The 21,140-nt window shown below is 38.8% G+C and overlaps 1 long non-coding RNA gene across 1 annotated transcript in view; it reads right to left on the bottom strand.

Annotated features, from left to right (window-relative positions):
- Positions 1 to 10,800: 10,800 nt before the first annotated feature.
- The window catches only part of LOC113744383 (uncharacterized), a 70,517-nt gene continuing 60,177 nt past the window's right edge, over positions 10,801 to 21,140 (bottom strand). Inside the window, exon 3 of the long non-coding RNA XR_003461477.1 lies at positions 10,801 to 11,151. This is a non-coding gene — a long non-coding RNA (uncharacterized LOC113744383). The remainder of the gene's footprint in view (positions 11,152 to 21,140) is intronic.

The raw sequence follows: 21,140 nt of genomic DNA, 5'->3' as shown, positions 1-21,140 counted from the left end.
CTTACAATGGAAGAAGTTGACCCATTCACTGGTTCATTTAAAAAAATGCTACATCCACTAATTGCCTTGGCTGACTGTAGATATTGGCTGAAGTGAGAATATATTATCTGAAGATTGCCCAAGCTCACCCACGAAACTTTAAACAAAGGCACTGTAGACAGGTAAAGGCCACGTTACATGTTTAAAGTTTTCAAGAACTTGACCTTGACCTTTCAAGTCATGTACCTGTCTTACTGTTCTTTACACGAGCTGTTGTCATCTTGTCTTAAATGGTAGTAAACACACAGGTTCTGCAAACCTGCAGTGCACACACTGCATCGTGGTATTGACAAAAACACAAATATTCTCTGGCAGTATATGCACTAAAGAATTACCACAGTGCTAAAATATGAAGTAGGGTTGCAAGCTAGGTCATTTTGTTTATATGTGTTTTTTTTCTTTTACCCTCAGTTAAAATAAATTCAAATTCAGTTGTGCAGATGATGTACACATATATTGGAATACATCCCACCTACAGACAATAACCAAAAATAAGATCTTTCAGCTGCAATCTTTCTTACATTCATGTGACTGCACATCACCATGGATATTCACACGTTCTGACCCATTCCATAACAATCTGCCTTGAATTGAAAAGCCGTGTCCTTGGTGATACGTCGCATAGTTGTATTTGCTATCCCTTCTTTCAATTCAATACCAGCGCTGCTTCACTTGGTGTCTAGACAGAGCACGGTGCAAGGGTTTTTAGCAAGTAATCATTATTTGCACTTTATTCTGAAAGACTAGAGTTCAAGAGGTGTACGCCTACAGTTTCTCATCTGTCAGACCTGGTGAGACTATTAAGTATTAAGTCTTATGAAGCCGTATGGGTCAAATCCACAGTAATTGTCAATGCTATTCAAGCTTCTAATTCCCAGTGCGTTGAGTTTTTTTTCATCTCCAGTCCAATTCTTTCTTTTTTTAAAAATGGTTGTAATTCCTGCATAAAAGTGAGATGATTGCAGTCTAATGTTTTATAAGTGTTTTGCACTTTTTATTTTTATTCGTTCCAGGTTCTAATTTGGTACAAACTGGAAATGGCTGGCACAAACGTCAAGCAAATCAGAGAGATTATTTACACAGGGTGGGTATAATAACTAACAAACTAATGCAATCTAATTACCTTGCAACAAACACCATCTTGGTAAAGCTTATACTCTTGTCTTGTTTAAGAGAGGTGGTGATTAGACCCTATGGGATTTTGTGAGGCTGTTTCTGTTTTGCTCTTTATGTTGATACTGTATCGGATATTATATTTCTAGTAATCTCATTATGACCTGTTCATAAAGTGGAATGTTTTAGATTGTATAGAACTATTTTATAGGATTAGTTAGGAGGTAAGACAAACCTGTGGTGCGAGAGATTTTCACCCTGGCCAGTTTCTATTTTTTTCACTCTGGTATCATCATTTGAGCTAAAATTCAGTGTCTAGAGAAGGAACTACCTAATGAACAGCTCTAAGGTCCATGGAGACTGATAGAAAGCTGATAAGTATACTGTAGGTGGTATTAAATCTACCATCTGTGTAGTCTTCTTGTGCCTTCCAATATTGAATAGAGGCTTAATCAGTCCCAAACTTTAATGTGTTAAGCATGATCAAATCTTTATGACTGTGAAAAGGTGAGCCCTAATAGCTCTAACTATTCCTAAATCCCATAACTCGACGAACAAAAGCCTCGGTGTGCTATCTTGCGTCGCTAATGGTTAATACTATTTAAAGAAATGACTGTTTTCCTCTCCTAAATGGGAGCCAATATGGCAGATATCCAAAAGAAGAGACACGAATGCAGTGTTTACGCTCACGCTGACCGTGTTAGTAATAAAGTAACAGGAGATAATACGAGAGCAGGCCTTTAACAGTGTATACCCTGGTGGTCTTATAGGGGATTTTAGATGAAAAACATTCAGAAAATTACATCTATATAAGAATATCCACTGGCTGAAAATGAAAGAAATGTTTCTTGCTTTATTGTGCATCCAAATAGCTTCTTGAAAAATACAGAGACTGGAAGCTGCCAACAGAATACTTTGGGGAAAAAAAGAGAAGGCAAAACATCTGGCCTCCAAATTTTAATTAGACTTACCATTGGGATTTCTTTCATTTTACGTACTGGACTATTTCTTCTCCCTGAGGAATACTTGACAACATGATGTGAAATAAAATAATAAAACGTTAACTATTCATATAAAGTGAAACACCATTTATTTAGAAATTCATGCCCATTTATTATCTTTTGTTTCATTTGACTGTCAAGAACTGCCTTGAATGGCAATTGTAAAAATCCACATGCTATAATAACTGATGTCGCGAGGATCTGAGTCGACTAAACGGACTATGACTTGGGCTCTGTCATTATTCTGATGTCTGAACTACACTACACTAAGTTATCCTTATCAGTTTGTATGATTTTAGATTTTTAGATGCTCAAATTAGACTAGTTCAACTAAAGTACAAGTGCCACTGAAGCAGAAAATGTACTCTTATCTATAGAAAATACCCTAGAGTGAGTTTATATCACAGAGGGAGTAAAACTGCTGCTTCACTGCTCTAAATGGGTTTGTTTGAAGCATTAATCTTCCTCCAAGCATTCTTTGGGCAGTCTCTCAGTCACCAGTGTACAGCCCTGGCCCTGCATAAGTTCAAATATGGCATACTTTTATTTTATTAAGGGGAGTACTCGGGTACTATTTAGGCTATAATGTGCAGCTCAGTAGTGCAAAGTCGAGTGAGATATTTTCTGCTGACTTAAGCTTAGATATACAATAAAAAATCCTTCATTATCTCTGGTCCCTGTGCCATAACCTGCTAAGTAACTGGTTACAGAAAGTGTGTTTGAAGGTAGTTATCCAGACTGTGAATCATGAATGAATGTTGATGCTTCAATGGGCTGAACTTTAAATCGAAAGTCATATTGAAGTTAATTTGGAAAGAAATCAGTATAAGTAAGTGAATAAACATTATTATATTGTTGTTGTATTGGTGCAATGGGTGTAAATTGTTGTTTCTGACTGACAATGATGGTAATATGAGTAGTGCAATATGTGGGCCTAATTAGCTAGTGTAGCTTGCTAATTTGTACTTTCTGATTTTCTCCCAGATGTTTAATGTTGTAAACATTTAACTGCTAATGGTAGACAACAAATGACCTGCTGGCTTGTTGAAAAAAACAACAACATTGTGTGGCTTGTGTTATTGTTTGTAGACTGTACAGGGCCATAACAAGCAGTAGTGAACCACAGTAATTGACAGCATGTCTCTTAGCAATGTAGGCACTGAGATGTCAGTCATGCTGCCATGGGAAATGCCCTCCCAGAGGCAAAAAAGAAAAAAAAAGTGTAGCATGATTATGGAACAATTAAGTAACAACGATTAAATTCTATGCAAAAGTTTTCTCTGTGTATTGTGAATTGACATCCGATAAAGAAAACATGAGATGCACTGACTTCTTCAATTTAAGAACTCCGTGTAGGATGTTCTCAAAGCCTGAGGGCCTAGAAAGCAAAGACCGGATTGCCTTTGGTGTTCAGTCTAGACTACAGAATGGCCAGGGGGGGCGTGAGGTTGTCAGGTTACAAACCTGCTCGGGTTAAAAGATCAGAGACAGTTTCATTTAGACACTGTACCAGAATGTAAGTCATCAGTACAAGTTAAAATCAGTAACTCCAACAGAGAGACAATACGTAACAGCCAGCCAAGATAAAGGAGCTAAACCAGAGATGCACTATAAACTGTTGTGGAGTGGCTCTTTTAACGACTTCTGGTCCATAAATATTTCTAAAAATGAATATCATAGCTTAATGTCTTGTCATAAATACTCTTTATGCGAGCTGTACGTTTACTTAACACTCTGATTTGTCATTGCGATGGAGCCGTGAATGGTGTGTTTTCACAGGAAGTTTAAAACTTGAATTGTTCCTGTCAGCCCACTTGATAATGAAGAAATCCAAAGGGCATGGATGCCTTTTCATGATTTAGTGAATCCGGATGAGTACAGCATAACGTTAGCAGACATATAGAATAAAATATAGCACTGTATTCTACTATATCTAAAGCATGTTTAAGCTGTGATTGTTTTAGATCAACAATTGTGTGACTTTACATAAAATGAATGGAAATATACCACAGCTACTGTCGACCAAATAAGGGAAGTGCTAATATGTCATGTTATTTTCAGGATGTGTGATTCATTCTCATTAGAGGAAAAGGCTGACCTGGTTAACGCAAGCGTGTTGCAGGTTAATCTAAAGAAAACAAAACAAAACAAAAAAAATGCAACCTTCTTTTCTTTGTTGCAAGCTATTTTCTTGCTTGTTCATTATTTGCCTCCACAAATCCAATGCAGCCCCAACATGACCCTTTGTCTCGCTGTCACTTTTAAGGATATATCGTATTTTTATAGCAAAGGCTTTTTGGACAATGTGGCTTTGTCTGACATCGTTGTGAGGAAAACACTGAATCGATAGTCTTTCTGTTCTTATGCTTATGCATCTCTTTTTGTGTGAAAAAAACCTATTAAAACATGTTATGTATGTATGCAATCAAAACAAGTATTGTAATAAATAATGAACCCAGAGAATGATCACCAATATCTGCCATTCCCGACTAGATCTAGAGATTTTCAACCTGGTAAAGCACATTGTTTTGGTTTCTAAGCCAACAAATTATTATAATTTTCACAGAGCTGCAAGTGAGAGGCTAAAGGCTAGAATGATTTTTGGCCGTAAGCATGACTTCCCCGGATTTGCTAATGTGTTAAATTACATAATATGTAAAATATTTCTGATTTTCTGCTCCTGCCCAAAAAACTCATTAGTGGCGAGTATCTCATCCTGCATATTGACTCAGCTTTTTAAAAGAAACAATGTATTTTTTAAGTTACACACTGTAAATTAAGTTCCAGGGCATTAGACCTGAAAAGTGACCTGAAGTTTAGTTTGACAGGACTAAATGTGCATAGAGGCACACTGAAGACTTTATATGCATAGTGAGCATTTTTGATAATGATCAGGCAAAGAGATGTTTTATTTCCTCTTTCAGCAGAATTTCTGCCAAAATAATTTGCATGTCAGACAAACTTCTGTTGATCGGTGCATCCAAAATGTGCCTCATTCTGCAAACAGTAAAGAATGAAGGAAAGAGAAAAATGGGCGTTGATAACCGAACAATGGAAACTGCCCAGACAATATTTACCGGAGATGATTTGTTACACATGATGGATGAAAGAATGTCAGACTTTGGACCACAGAGAAGGGTAACTTGTGAGAGTGTGTGTGGTTTCAGTGGCCTCGATTGGTGTAGGCTTGGCTTGCAACCTCTTCATTTCACCCTCTTCTTTGTAGCATAAAGAATAAACTATGGTGACCGTATCTAAAGCCAGTGTTCAGCTTGTCTGTTCTAAGTTACTGTAGGAACATGGCAGTTTAACATAAATATAAAAGGCTCATTCTAAGATAACAAAGACAAAACAATTCTTGTTATACACTGGTGAATAGTTACTTACATTATAATCCATTTTTGCTATATTCTGTAAATAGAGCTCTAAATGAAAATCAATTATTACATCTTGTTAGTGATGGGTAGTACATTTCTGGCCTATTGCATCAGTTCACAGCAGTTTTGGTCACTTCTGTTCATAAGCTAAAATGCAGGCTTGCAGAGATGTTTTTGTGTATTGTGGTTTCATGGAATAGCATATTTTTCAAAGCTGATATTGACAAATTGGTGGCCAGATTGAAAAAAAGTGGTATCATAAAAAATAATGCAAGAATTGTCATCTTCACCAAAATGAGTGGCAAAATAAAAGTGTGCTCGCTGAAACCAAGGCTGGCTTTTCCCAATATGCCAGATGGGCTCTACAAATGTAACTCTACATGATTTACGGGCAACAGAAAAAAAACAAAATTAAGATGGTTTCAAGAGGCTTTTCTTTGAAAAAGTAAGCATGATGGTACTTCAGCTTTGGAGTGTGAATGAATTGCAACATGAGAGCTATCCTGAGCGAACCTCGGGGAAATAGATTTACAGTTTTGTGAATAGAAGACTTTTTTAATCCATTGCTGGAGTCATATCGTGACATCGTGATATCACGATGGAGATTTCCATTAACACGAGAACTGTCACTCTGCACTGTTTTGAAGTAGACGCCAAGATACAGAGGAAATGAGAAGCTTTTCATGTTTAATTAATAATGCTAATGAAACTTAATTAGAGCAGCTTATGAAAAATGCATTCAAATGAGAGATGAGCTTTATCCTTAAATAACAAGCCTCCTGTGCTGGATTTGGTGTCCTATTACATGCTAATTAGACTGCACTAGGGACTGTTAATGAGCATAGATCATTTCAATCTTCAGCACAGCAGGGCCCCCACCCAGCGCTTATGACCATATATGTGGAAATATCTTTTCATATAATGTGTACTGTAGGAAGTATATGAAATCTACTATGTCTGTACGGTAATTATAAACTGGATCATATAGTTGCATGAACATCTAGTTGTGACAACTTGATATTGAGTAAAAACCTAAAACTGTTGTCGATGTGCATAATGCATTAAGCTTGATTTTGCCTGTGTTTATCTACTATTATTTTCATCCAATAATTAAAATAAATTGGGAGTTTAATATTCCAAATCCAAATTAAATTTGCATTTGCTAGCTGTGTGTGGATTAGACATCAAATCAACGCATGAGACAACGGCTTCACAAGTTGCATTGTTTCTTAGTCACTTTGCAAATTAGTTTGCAGACATTTCTTTTTTTTGAAGATAGATGAAGACAGTTTGTACAGAAAGGGTGAATGTGATTCATTTAGTCTTGCATCTCTGACGTGGAAACGTTAGTAATTTAATATATTTTAATTTGGAATCACTTACATTTGCCACACTGAAAACAAGTCAACACTGATAAGTGCATCACAGATAGCTTTAGAGCATTTGAGCATTCTACAGTCCCTTGGGAGTGTCTATTAAAAAGACCTTGCAGACTGCAGGCTATCAGTTCACAGTTTACAACATATCTTCAAACAAGCTTGTGCTGTTCATTTGGTGTTCAGTGAATCCCATCCAGAAGTACATTTTCCAGGCACAAATTTTATATCTTTGCATGCAGTTTTGTACGTTAGTCATATCAATTATCCGCATTTGAGTCCCTGCTTTTTCATCTAAATGTAAAATGTCAAAAATAATAGATTTCTAATGCTTAAAAGCACATCTATTGATGCATGCTGGGTACTAAAAGTGCATTATGAAGAGAGACACTAGTGAACTGTCACAGTGTGTGTCATCTCCAGCTTTCTAACAGCTTACTAACATCAAAGCTCAATTGTTGAAAATGCCTGTATACCCTGCAGGTAAGGGTCTATTAAATCCTCCTACACTGTGATCCTTCTCCTACGCCTGATTCTGTCTCAACCTGTACGGCTTTTTGGTCAGCAAGACTCATTGCAATTTACTTCTGTTGAATTCCGACGAATTAAACCTTGAAAAACGGAACAAAGAAATCATTGATTTTACAGCAGCACACAACAATGCGCGCCAGGTGATAAATTAGCCGTATGAAATGTATACATAAACTAATTAACAATATAACCGGTGTCTCTGTGCTAAAGAAAGAGAGGGGGGTTGAATGAATGGGTGGATGTGTGCGCTCTGTTTTACACTGTCAATTTGGCAGACGCCTGCAGGGGCTGGTGTGTTGCCATGGTGATATGAGCACGGCATGAAAGAGCAGCAAGGTTTGCCTAACAGGACCAGTCTCATAAGGACTGATAAAATGAGAACCTTTCTTTATAGAGTCTCACATACACTAGATGCCTATTCAACACAACCCAGAGCGTCACTCTTAAGCATTACACCATTTGCAATATAATTGAATCGGACTTGCTCGTTTAATGCTTGTTGAAAACGTTCTGCTTTTATAAAGATTTGGCTCTCACTCTTGAATCTACCAACTTATCTGCAATGCTAATATATATATATATATATATATATATTTTTTTTTTTTCGTATAGATATTAGTCAGTTCTATCACTGGCCAGCAGACAGTACCTGAGAGTAAGATTTATTTCCACAGACTTAATAGGTGGTTGACTGATTATAGGTCTGACTAAGATTTGTTTACAACAAAGGTGGAATGGTTAATAATATCTTGGAATGGAAAAAAAAAAACAAGATTAATTGGGATAAATATTGAGAATTTGTGACCCATTTATGGCCCATTTTTAGGTGCCGAACAGCCAGATTCCTCTATCATATTCACCAAAGGACCACAAAGGTTTTGTGCTGGTGAAATTGAAGAAGAATTGCCTGTTTGGTCTCATGCGATATGTACTTACTACTTGAAAAGAGACAAAAGAAAATATGGGAGGAGGGAATGGAAATTCATACAAATAGCCACTCCATATGAATTATTGACGCAGACTGACCACTGCGACACCTGCGTCTGATATTTTTTTATCAAGGAAAAGAAGGTGGAACATCTGCAGGAAACACTGTAGTCAAGTTGGAAGAGTGAGTGAGAAGGACAGGGAAGAAAAAGAACACCGAAGTTGAAAGATTCATCATAAAGTTAGGTTACTTTATCAGAACTCTGTGCTCGGCACAGAAGAGACAAAAGAGCAGCACAGCAACAACCTGTGGTTTCTCACAAAACTTTACTTTTCTGTTTCCTGCAGGTCCCTCCTGCTTATTTTTTACTGACTTGTAATTAATTTTCACAGCAGCTACAGTCCAGTGTGATGTGATTGAAGCAGCCAGCAATGTTTCTTACAGTACGTAGGCGGCTGGATTCTTTCTTTTTTTTTTTCTTCTATTTACTGCAATAATCATAAGAAGATTCACATTTTTAATAGAGTTTTCATAACTAATATTAATAATAATAATAACAGTGACATTTTATTCATACAGCGCTTTTCTTGATACTCAAAGAGACTTTTCAGGAGTTAAAATCACTGAACATGAAAATATACACATCATTAATCACACATTAAAAGTAATTTCGATTTAAAGTGAGTTTTGAGTGTCATGGATGTAGTCAGGTTTGTGCAGTGATTTGTTTGGGAGGATATTTCTAGAGGGAGAGAGGCAGCTATGCAGAAGGATCTGTCGCCCCAGATCCAGTGTTTTGTCCTCATCGATGGAGAAAAGAGGTTGGCATCAGAGAAGTGGAGGCTGCAGGACAGAGTGTGGTGGTAGAGCGGGTCTCTGAGGTAGTATGGGGGCTGATTGCAGAGGGCTTTGTGAGTAAGGAGAAGAACTTGTTGCGGGACAGGCCATTAAAGCCTCTGGAGGACAGAGGTGGTGCGGTCATGAGAGTGGGACTGGGTGAGCAGGCAGAAGAGTTCTGGATATATTGGAGTTTATTTAGGACTTTGGATGATGTGCCATATAACATATATTACTGATTTGGTTGCTGTTGAAAAAGACCCCAAGGTTGCGACTGTGTAGGGAGGGAGACCGAGTGGAGTGAGACAGAAGTTGTGCGTTATGATGAGGGATTTTCGACCAATGATAAACATGTCTGATTTATCACAGTTTAGTTTGAGGGAGTTGGCTTGCATCCATGATTTGATTTCAGTGAGGCTGTTGGTCAGGGCTGAATGAGTTGCAGTGGTGATAGATTTAGTGGAGATGTAGAGCTGGACAACATCGGCATAGCAATGGAAGCAGAGAGATGACAACGTGTGACGTTACCAAGGAGGAACATGTAGAGGATAAACAGGACAAGACCAAGCACTGAACCTTGGGGGACACCTCAGGACGGAGGAAGAGAAGTGAGAGAAGGTGCGGTTGTTGATGCTGATGAACTGAACTGAACCGGTGATGAGGGAGGCAGTAGAGAAGAACAGAGTGGTGTCAAAACCTGCACTGAGGTCTAGGAGGATGAAAATATTAAGGTGACCAGAGTGGGAGGAGAGGAGGAGATTGCAGGTGGCTTTAAGGAGGACTGTTTCTGTGCTGTGAGCGGAAAATAACGGGTCACTGGAGATGAGGTGGGCTTTGAGTTGAACTCCTTCAAACACTTTGTTGAACTGACAACATAAAACTGTTCCTAAAGCTTTCCTCTTGTGGGATGAGTGCACACTTGCAGTTTTATAAACTTGACATTTTGGGCTTTTAGTCATACATTGCTTATCCAGGACATGGTCAAGCCATATACCCTACTCGATCCTCTATGCTTGCCCCCCAAATGCATGTGTTGTTCCTAATATGTTCACAGCTAATTATTCCTTGGCATTGTCGTGATGAGAGTGCATACAACCATTCGGTATATGAATTCTGGTATACTTCTTTTTAACAATCATTGACTTCCGTTCTGGTGTTTCAGAGAATACTGCAGCTGTTCTCAGCTTTGTGACAATGCATTTTCCAGCTAATCCCTTTAATTTGTTTTTGTTTTTTTAATTTACTTGCATTTACTTTAGTTTAATTGTGTCATCGAATTAAGGAACACTAAATCCTTATCAGATCCTCGTTGAATCAAAGTGGGAAAACATGTTTTTCACTGCGCAGGAAGGGTATGAAAACCTGCAGTCTGAAAGTAACTAGAAACTTTTGACATATTCAGTGTGAGTAAAAAGTGCATGTTGAATGCATACTTATATACATATTTGACCCATAACATAATGGATGTACCATTTTTAACCAGTACAATAAGACATTTAAAATGATTTAAGACAGTGGCCCAAGAGGACAAAATCAGCACATCACCAAAGTTAGTAGAATGGATTATCATAAAACCATGAGTCTCTTTCTGAATTTATTTCAGCAGTGTTGTTTTCAGGTGTTCCAGTCTTGACTGGAGGTGGAGTGGTGGACAGCTGACTGACATTGCCAGCTCATCCCAGTCAAAGTACGAATCAACAAACAGAAACAACCTTCTTCTTCATCTATTACAGCAGATAGCCTGGTTCAGTCTCCAGCAGAAATCCTTCTGGCTTGGCCAGACACCTTATCAAACACAGTTGGCAGTGAATGCAGGTGGGAAGTCAGTGAGATCGCATCCTTTACTGCACTCACTACTCCTACTGGTTGAACGGGGGTGCGATCATCACGGCCCGGATGGTGTGCCACGAAGCTCCATGTGGATTAGGTTCTGCCAGTCAAGCCTCTCACTGTCAAATGGAAAAGAAGAGGCTGATGCGAATCTATGCCTGCATGGCCGTCCACACCTCCTTTGGCTGACAGAGTGCACGGGGATGAAGAAATTGGCATAGTGAATACGCCATTCCACACAAAATATGCATCAGTCAGTGAAAAAAAAAATTGTTCATCATACATAAGATCCTAACAAATGAATGCATATACACAAACAAACTATATCCAGCTGAACACCATGTGCAATTATATTTCCAAGTATTATGCTAAAAGCATCTTAGATCAAACAGCCAGGATGTCACATTAACCGCTGAAGTTAATTAACTGCAAAGCGCCTGGCATATATTGTATGTGAGTGATCTTTAAGAAATGAATTGATATAGCAGCTGCATGTGTTAAAAAAAAAAAAAAGATTGTTTAGGTTTATTTCTTGATGGGATCAAATAATTACCCGTATGCAATTTGTGTGTTTGTGTATTTATGTTTGTCTTTCTCTTTACTGTATGAACATTTGCATTTTCTTCCCCTTTCAAACAGCCAGAATGAATAATGATAGCAATTTCTATTATTTTCATTTTCAAGATTTCAGATTTCATATCTCTAAACAGAGATAGGTTATCTGCTGTTTATTTCCTATTTGTTTGTTTGTTTGTTTTTTTGTCCCCAGTTGCATGAATTTTCAACCTGCGACCTTCATTATTTCAATATTTGCCTTTGTCTGTGGATGTTGTAATTATGTCAATCCCTGTTGTTCGGTTCTCTGCCTTTATATTGTCTCAAAGCTTTCTGGAGTGTGAAGGGGTTTCGACCAACAAGTCATTAACTAATGACTAACACTAATTGTTGTGATGCTGTGTTCTGACATTTCATTTTTCACCTTTTTCTACTCGGTACACTGGATTGCCAACTCATTTTATTATTATTTATTTATTTATTTTTTACCATGTAAACAGTCCTAACCTGGTTTTCTTTACCAAATTAATACTGTAATGCACTCAAACCAGGCTGTAGCACAACTTCTTTTATCTTCTGGCCGTGCTATGGAACAATTGACTGTTTACTGTTCTCATTAGTGATCTGCTTCGCTCCACTCATTATTCCAGCTGACAGGTCTGTGTACCCTTTGGGTGAGCCTGATTCGTTTTCATGCGTGAGCCCAATCATTAATTCGACCAGCAGACATGGCCCACAGCTTTAGAGAAGACAGAATAGTGGGTACTTTATGCTGCCTTTTGGCAACCTCAGAAGCCCATAATTAAGAACTTCCAATCAGGACAGATACACTGGAGCGGCATGCGTACACTGTATGTACAACCACTGATAAAATATCGAATAACATAGTCAATACAAGGTTTAATAGCCTGAAACATCCAAGTCTGCTCATATTACTGACAAGATACTATTGATGGACATGTGCATTAAAAATAATGGATCAATCACCCTCAGCGAAACAGAGTAATGATGAGCGCATCCGGAGCTTTGATGCTTAAACCATACAAGAACTGAGAGGCTTTTAACAGTAAAATGATCTGAGAATGCTTCAACTCAAAGCAAACAAAACCATCTTCCAGAAGGAGCTGCTTCGCACTCAGCCACCTCCTTGTCTCGGCTATTTTCAGCAGCGTGCGTCTAACCAAACCAACTGTCACAAAAGTGTAAGAAACGGTCTGGATTCACAAAACTGGTCCAAATCTGATATGATTCATACATCCACAGACCGAGGGAACATATTTTAGCCTTTTAGTGACATGCATTGTTGATACATCATCATTTTATGTGTGGTTAGTCCGAAATACAGAATACCGTCGCATAAGTTTATGCAGTAGGTAAAGAATACAGATAAATATGACAATGACAAAGCCACTCTTTGTTCTCACCAGCATCACTTCTCTTCTCCACTTTTTACCTTTTGTTATTCACACCTCCTTATTCACGGTAGTTGTTTGTCTCCACTTCTCTCCCCCCCCTCCTCCTCCTCCTTTTGTCATATTCTGCTCCTTTTTCCATTCTTCCTCTCTTCTCTTGTTTCCTCCCGTTTTATTCTTCACCTCGTATCTCTCCTCTTTTGCCTTTTACTATTGTAATTCTCTCCTCCAGCCTCTCCTCTCCTTTTGTGCTTCTGCGTTCCTCTCATTTATTCCTTTCCTCCAGCTCTCTTTGTGTTCATTACTATGCTCCTAATCCTGCACTTCCTTTGCCTGTCCTTTCAGCTCTTTACATCTCCTCTTTATTTCCAACTTTACAGTGCTTCACCCTTAAATGAACGCAGTGAATGTAAGCAATAAAAAAAATAACTAACCGTTGCACTGGCTGTTAAGCAATCAGTCATGGTGGGTTGGAAGTTTAAGGGCAGTGCTACTCTAGGTGAAGTTTGCCTGAGAACTAACAAAGCAAACACGCAAACCAATATCAGCAGCAGCTTTTCTGTCGGCTTTCGAGCACCTGGGAGTCTGAGAAGGTGCTGAGCAACAACCTTAAGCTAACAGGTTTTAAAAGGACATATGCACAGCTGGCTCTCGGGATCATGTCTTGACTTTCTGACAGAAACATTTGAGGGAGTGCTGAGTCTGACATTACTTACTGTAAAACGTAGGGTGGAACAGGGCGACGCTTTAAAGTCAAATCTTATGGTTTTTCCTGTTTGCTCAGAGTTTTCATGTGGGGGGACACAAACTGTGCTATGCCATGTGAAGCTTTGAACATAGCTGGAGGAGAATATGCTACAAAACTTGCTTTCAATCTAAAGTCACAAATTCTCTTGCAACACTCACAATTGGTCCTCGCTCTGTCAAATCTTGATATGTGCTTACTCATCTGTCCCTTCGCTCTTGACGTGCGGGCTGACGTCAATTAAAATGTGTTATGCACACACCTAATAGTCCTCTCGGTTGACTCGTACTGGATGTGTCGCTTTGGATGAATGATGCATTTGCAGCCAAGGTTTGTAGGAATAGTCATATTCTGTATTTTGAAGCATCTTAACAATAAACTAGTTTCAGAGCCGGAATAGAATTGTCTCTTCTCTTGTGGAAACACCTTTCAAAAACTAGCTGATCCTCTTGTCTGCTGATTTACACCACGGTACATTTCTTTATTTCCCTGCACTGTGTGGAGCTCCATGCCAACCTGTGTTGATCTGGATTCATGACATAGCATTTCTGGAGGCGCTAAAAAGCAACTTTGCATTGTAATTTTGACAACTCTAAAAAGTCTCAGCTTGGGGAAATAAGATGGGTGCAGGACACTTTCGCTATTTGTTGCTTGGAGACTTCAGTGACAGCAAAGCAGCTGATTTTATGACTAGAGGAGACACTGCGGAGTCTAAAAAAACTCATAACAGGAGGCTTGCACTATTTATCTGAACATTCTCAATCTTGCACATTGATAAAATGTAGCAGCACTTCTTACACGCAAACCGATATCTCCGATGTTTGTATCTATTGCATGACAACTTGATTGCCTATTGTTGTTACTGTTGCAACACTCCGTATCATGTGAATTCCCTCTTAGATGGCAGATATCAAAGGTTTTTATATATTTGGCATGTTGTATAGTCAAACTGGGTTTGTAACTTTTGTTAGTGACAGGCGAGTGTCCTCTAGATTCCCTGATGGCTGAAAGAAACCAACATTGACTGTTTGTAGAAGATGGGACACAGATCATGGCATCAGTCAGGAACAAACAACAAATGCAGTATTCTTTTGTTTGTTCAAGAACACAAACAATGGTGTTTCACACCATTTAAATAAGCTACCAAATGTAATGGAACGTCTCCTGTTTTCAGTGAAATGCAGCCTCTTTACATTCCTGGAAATGATTGCGCAGCCTTGACATTGTGATCAGTAGTTATCTTATTGTAAATAGGATAAATCTTGACTCTTGAATGACTCTGAGGAAAGCAGACTTTCTGCTTTACCTCTTTGTATTTTATGGATAAAGAAAATGAAAAGCACTGTGAGATAAAACTCAACTCTAGCATTCATGTGTACATCAACACTTTTGGTTTAAAAGCCTCGAAACATTGCGTGGTAAAGAATTAAAAGACGGTTCACGTGTGGTCGAAAGCAGAGGAGGCTGGTATGGAGTCAAATAGAGGTGGGATTAGGAGAGTTCAGTGTCTTTTTGCAGGACCCATGACGGAAACAACAAAGTTGGTGTTTGTTCTTCATGTCTATTAACATTTACCTCGTTAACGTCACATCAGAATGTAAAGACTACTGCAGATATTTCATTGTAATTCAAAGCATTTAGTTTGCTGGCTGAGTGAAGCCTGCTGGCCTGTAGGTCGGATGTCACGGCTGATAAAACAACTCCTGCACATGCATTTAATCCACAGATGGTGATGTGGCATTTGAATATAATGATTCGTCTGTGGACTCTCAGCATGTATTTAATCAGTTTATCAACTAAAAATTCAATTTCAGATGTGTGTAATGTGTCAAGTTCAAATCTATTCCAGTATTTAAGCACAGAAAGTGGTGTTTCTAAAACTTTATGTCTCTGGTACCGAAAAAATAAAATGTTAGTCATGCACTATATACATGTATGCAGCTCTCTGTTTACAAACACCTTTTCAAGTACTTTCGTATTCTCATTTCACATTGCAAAAACTACGCCATTCAGCATCTTCATGTAGCTCTCGTCTATCAGTGGGAGGATGCAGTGCCCCTGGCAATTTTCACTGGGTCAGAACAGTTTGTTTTTGAAAGCTGATGCAGGTAAAAGTACTATACAATTTTGGGCATAACAATATCAAATCACGGGTTGGATTCAGCCAAATAATGAGAAATGTGTCGTAGAGAGAAAGACCAACTAAACCAAACGTCGTGTTGGTTGTTGAGAGCTGTTAGGAGAGGGAACTCGAGAGTTTGTGTGTGGGCTGAATATCGAACAATAAGCTCAAAAGTGTCCAACAGCTCCTCAGAGCTGTGTAACTGTTGTATAGCTATTTCGCTGTGGGTTTGACAGTACAGGTTCACATTACACAGTGATTAGTTTTACTGTCAGTAGAGCTTTAAGTGTGCGAGCAGCTGCAAAATAAAATGTACCTTTACTTACTGGCGACACTTGTAAGGAAGAAGAGCTTGGTAGATGGTTGGTAGGTTGTGGTTGGCTGATATCCAACAAAGTGTGTGACATAATAAAACTGATTTACAGGAGCTGATAACGTAAGATAATGATAGGTTTAATTTACCTATGAAAGAGCATGAGATCAGTTGCTTAAAAAAAAAAAAAGATAAAACATATTTTGACCTTTTTGCACTTTGAAGCAAAGTTTGAGCAGTCATCTGGAATACAGTCAGCCAACAAACTTCTAAACTAAATATTGAGTGGGGAGAAAAAAAGCCACTTCAACCAATCCCACAGACCTTTGGCCCCCTGTAGCTTTGCTGATAGCTTTCCAAGGCATGCTAAAAGAACACACACACACACACACACACACACACACACATAAACAAAGAGAATAAAAAAATACAGCCATATGTTAAAGAATATCCGTATCATTTCAAGTTTAAAGTAACAGTTCATGTAAAAGTGCCGGTTTGCTTCAGGGTATTGGCCCTACAAGCATACCAGTGGACGTGTGACAACATAACAGCAGATAATAGCCCACGTTTCTGTTGAAGCTATAAGCGTCCCACTATGTCTGGAGGGGAGGTGAGCATAACAGCTGCGGTGCCAGCTAACAAGCCTGTTAGTAATTGGTGGCAGTGCTGTGGAACAATCCATACACACAAAAACAAACAATCGGATCAGATAAGCAGAGTTTGTCCTCTCTGTGCTTTCCACAAAGCAAACTTCCATTCATCACTAAGAGATGCCTAGTATGATCCAACCAGCCTCGACACACTTTCCATTTCCGCATTCGGCCCATTCCCGCATTATTATCCATTGTAGCATGATGAGTTGGAGGTGGTTTAAGAACTCATATATTTGATAGGTTACTTTTGTCCATGTAGTGCAAGCAACCTTTTTTATACCACATTGTGAGCTTTCTAAGGCTTTCTTATATTATAATAGTTTTCCCAATTGCTAGTGTCATTTTACTGTGCTGGAGGTTTACCGGCACAGTATGTACTGATGGATCTGGGTAGGTGCAAGGAAAGGGAACATGATGTGAAATTGGTGAATAAGGGTGGTAACTGTGGGACCTTGTACTGGAAGTATTTATATATTTATTTATTTATTTTGAACCTGTTTCATTAGTACATGGTTATGGCATGGCTTAGCAAGCACCAAAGCTAGTCATGGAGTATTTTATAAATCTGCTCTGACTTATTTCAAAATTTCCATTTACCACTTGCCAGCACTGGAGGGGTACAGATGATTACAAAGTGAGTTTAAGCTCAGCACAGTTTTTCAAATAACTACATTAAATTGATGCTGTTGTTGTTTTTTTTTAATTTAGGAACAAACAAAGGTCCCAAGAAGAGAGTGTCAGGAACATACTGTAACCCTTCAGCCTGTATGTACTCACAAGGGACCTGGGAAGCTTGAGGTGGTTCAGTTTTATGTGGATTGGCAGTGCTGTTACAGAGAGTGTTTTTTTTTTGCTTTGGAGTACAGCAAGTAGAAAAGCTTTTTATTATGAGACAGTTGTAGAAGATGATTGGTTTTATGTCACAGTGTCATGAGCAGCTGTCATGAACAGTAAGGGACACAAACACTGCAGTCGCTGGGAAAGTCAGAGAGTGCAGCAATATCAAAATTGAAATATGCAATGAACTGTTTTTCAAAAATTAGGAAGTCTCTACTAAAGGTAAACTAACTTCAAACAAGCAGACCTACTGCCAAAAACCACTACGTCTCTTCACTCCTGCCATGATAGAGACTGCTGAGCCCGGCTATGTTACCGACTCACCCAGCTTCAGTTCTGGCATGACACCGTCTCCTCTCTCTGACAGCATTCCCCCACCACCCAGGCCTGAAAATCGCCTCTTCCCGGTGGTGCAAAATGCCTGTGGCACAAACACAAACACTCCCAGTGCTCTAGGCAGCCTGGCTAACACACTGAGGTAACATCAGCTAACAGCAGCTACAGTTTGCAGCAGTTTACTATCTATCACAAGACTCTGTAAATCACAAAGAGTTGAGGGGGAGCAGCCAGAGGACATCAGAGGTAAACCAGAAAATATTGTCTCCAAAAATATGACTTTGGTTTCGCAGAAATCAGTGAACGAGTTGGTGGGAATCAATTTAAAATATGTTATTTATGGTAGAACATTTACATAATGTGGCTTTAAACTGCCCACACTATATATATATATATATATATATATATCCAGTCTGCCAGCTACATCTGACTTGTTGTAATTCATGTTCCAAATAAAAGGGGTCTGTACAAGTAAAATGTGAATAACAAAGGAAGTAGGTCATGCATCCACATCACATCTGAGGTTTTGGAAAAAAGGAGGGGAGGACAAAGAAATACTTTGCTGTACATAAATTTTCCAAATTTGCAGAAGATTCCCTCCTCAAGCAGTTAGACCAGGTAGAGCACGAAGAAACATCATCTACTACCTGATGAATGTCTTTTTTTTCAAGGGAACGCTGAACTGAATATGCACATCATTTTCTAAAAACGTCCAGAATCACACTTACACAATGTCACATATTCACACCTGCCAGTTGCCAAGTACAGCTGCTGGTGACTAATTAGCTCACCAAGAACAAGGATAGAATAAATGCCCCGCTGTAGGACACTTGAGAGAATACTGCCTATTTAGTTTACTTTTCCAAAAGAACATTTTCCCAAGATGGCCAAGGGATTTGAAATAATACCTTTGACTCTCAAGAAACCAAAACAAGCTGAATTAAAAGATTTATTTCTGAGATTCAAATTCACAGCTTCCACGTTTCCCTCATTTGTATCTTTTCCTTGCGCCTTAACCCCTTTCAATGAAGACATATGAGGAGAGATGCAAGGAAAAGATGTAACAGGAAAGGAATCAAGGAGGCATCATCTGAAGGCATGTCACTTTTTGATGATGACAGCACAGCTGGATCACCTGTCAGTGGCTCTGGCTTTGATGGTTTGCCCATAAATATGCTGTCCAAATAATAATATTGCTGCAAAGTTTTCAGTTTGTTTTCTGTCCCTGTAGATAGCTGCAGTTATGTTGTCATTCAGTTTCAGAGCAGTCCAATCAGCTGCAGTGTCCAATCACTAATAGATTTTCAATAGAGGGGTGTGTGTGTCATCTGGCAAAAGACTTCCACAAAGGCTCATATCGTGTATCCTTGCTCCTGTCTCCTCAGGGATCCATCCTCACTCATTGCAGCAGAAATCATTTTTTTATGATGGTGGACCAGAACGAATTCTGGGTCCAGGAGTGAGGAACAAAGAAAAAATTGTAGTTGGTTTGTATTCAAAGACCTTTGTTGAATTCGAAAATCGTGTCTGTCAGTAGTAGGATGTTGAACTAGGCTTAATTGTGCATTTGCGCCAAACAGACTGTTTGGCTTTTGAAATTTACAAGGTTGTGTAATCCCACCTGTATGCAGAAAACCTTCAAACCGTTCATTATAGTCAGTTAACATTTGCACAAGTCTAACTGCTTAGTAGTACGGTGAAGATATATTAATAAAGCATATAAATAGTGAAATAAACTATTAAAAAAATGACATATACACACACATACACAGTATATAAACTGGCACACTCATTCCCAAGTCACAAGCACGAAACTAAAGCTAATCCTCTTCTTTATTTTCCTCCGAGTTACATGACTCCCTACAAATCCTGAGCACAGCATTACAGAGCAGAGCGAGGGAATGAGCGTTAATGACTGAGGTGTATTTGTCAATCAGGCCTAACACTGGTATGTGCATGGCTTTACATATCCTCCCCACGGGGGTATCATATCAGGGCATGCATTCTGTGTATTTGCACAGTGTAAGGTTGTGTGCTCTCACTGGTGGGGATATGTCTGTCACTGCTCTCTCGAGGCTATATCCGAGAGAAGACCATCTGTTTATTTTGGCCCGACATCACCTTTGCTTACAATACCTTAGAGGCCCATAACTTTTCAAAAAGGTATAAAATGACTTTTGGGAGACATTATTTGCCTATTTCTTGTTATTTCAACATTGAGAACAGTTATCGATTTCTTTTTTAAATCCTGCTTTATTCTGTACTATTCATTTCTGACAAACTGTTTATGCTCTGCGCATTTTTGTGAGAGAGGTCAGTCCATTCTGTGCACTGGCTGTCACACAGAATTAGCAGCAGCAACTTTAACAAATTCCTCATGATGTCTTCCTTGTCTCCCTCTCTCTCGCTCTTTCTGTAGCCCACAAGTCATGGTGTGATTGTGTACATTTCCATCACCTTCCCACTCATCCTACTGTTGTCAAATCGACAGACTCAGGCTAGCAGATTATCAGCATCAATATAACGAAAACATAATCTGACATAGACTTTACCACATATTTCAATAAACAAAATCTATGCTGGCAGTAGAAAGGAAGGACCCTTACTTTGCCACATCAGAAACTCTGTCAGATTGTGAAGGAACAATAAAATACGGATTTTGTATTTTGTAAACGCAGCACTTGGGCTGGTATTATTAGTATTATTATTACCATTATTAGTATTATTAGAGCACCTTCTTACAAATGTGAATCATTACTTTCAGCAGATACACATCAGGCACTGGCTCGTAGTAAAAGCTATGTTCTTTTAAAAGAAAACACATTCCTGCAGTCGCACAGATAGTCATTATGTAACACAAGTGGTTATCTTGAATTTGAAATGGATGATGTCCCTACTCTTAAAAGACCTCCATTAGCCTGCCAAAAAGTGCAAAGATTGCCAAAGATGATGGAAAATGAATATCAAGTGCAATACATCATTCTTGTCTGACTAGCGATATGGCAATCCCGGGTGGAAAATTAATTTGATTTCCACTACAGTCTGACATTGTAAGATGAGCAGCAGGAGCACTTTCTGTATTTTCTGCCAGTACTGATCATCACAGTGTCAAGAGTCCAGGATTTGGAATAT

Source organism: Larimichthys crocea, chromosome XXII, assembly GCF_000972845.2.
Source record: "Larimichthys crocea isolate SSNF chromosome XXII, L_crocea_2.0, whole genome shotgun sequence".
In the NCBI taxonomy this organism is placed as follows: Eukaryota; Metazoa; Chordata; class Actinopteri; family Sciaenidae; genus Larimichthys; species Larimichthys crocea.
The sequence above is the reverse complement of the archived record's forward strand: the minus strand, read 5'-3'. Positions and strand labels throughout refer to the sequence as shown.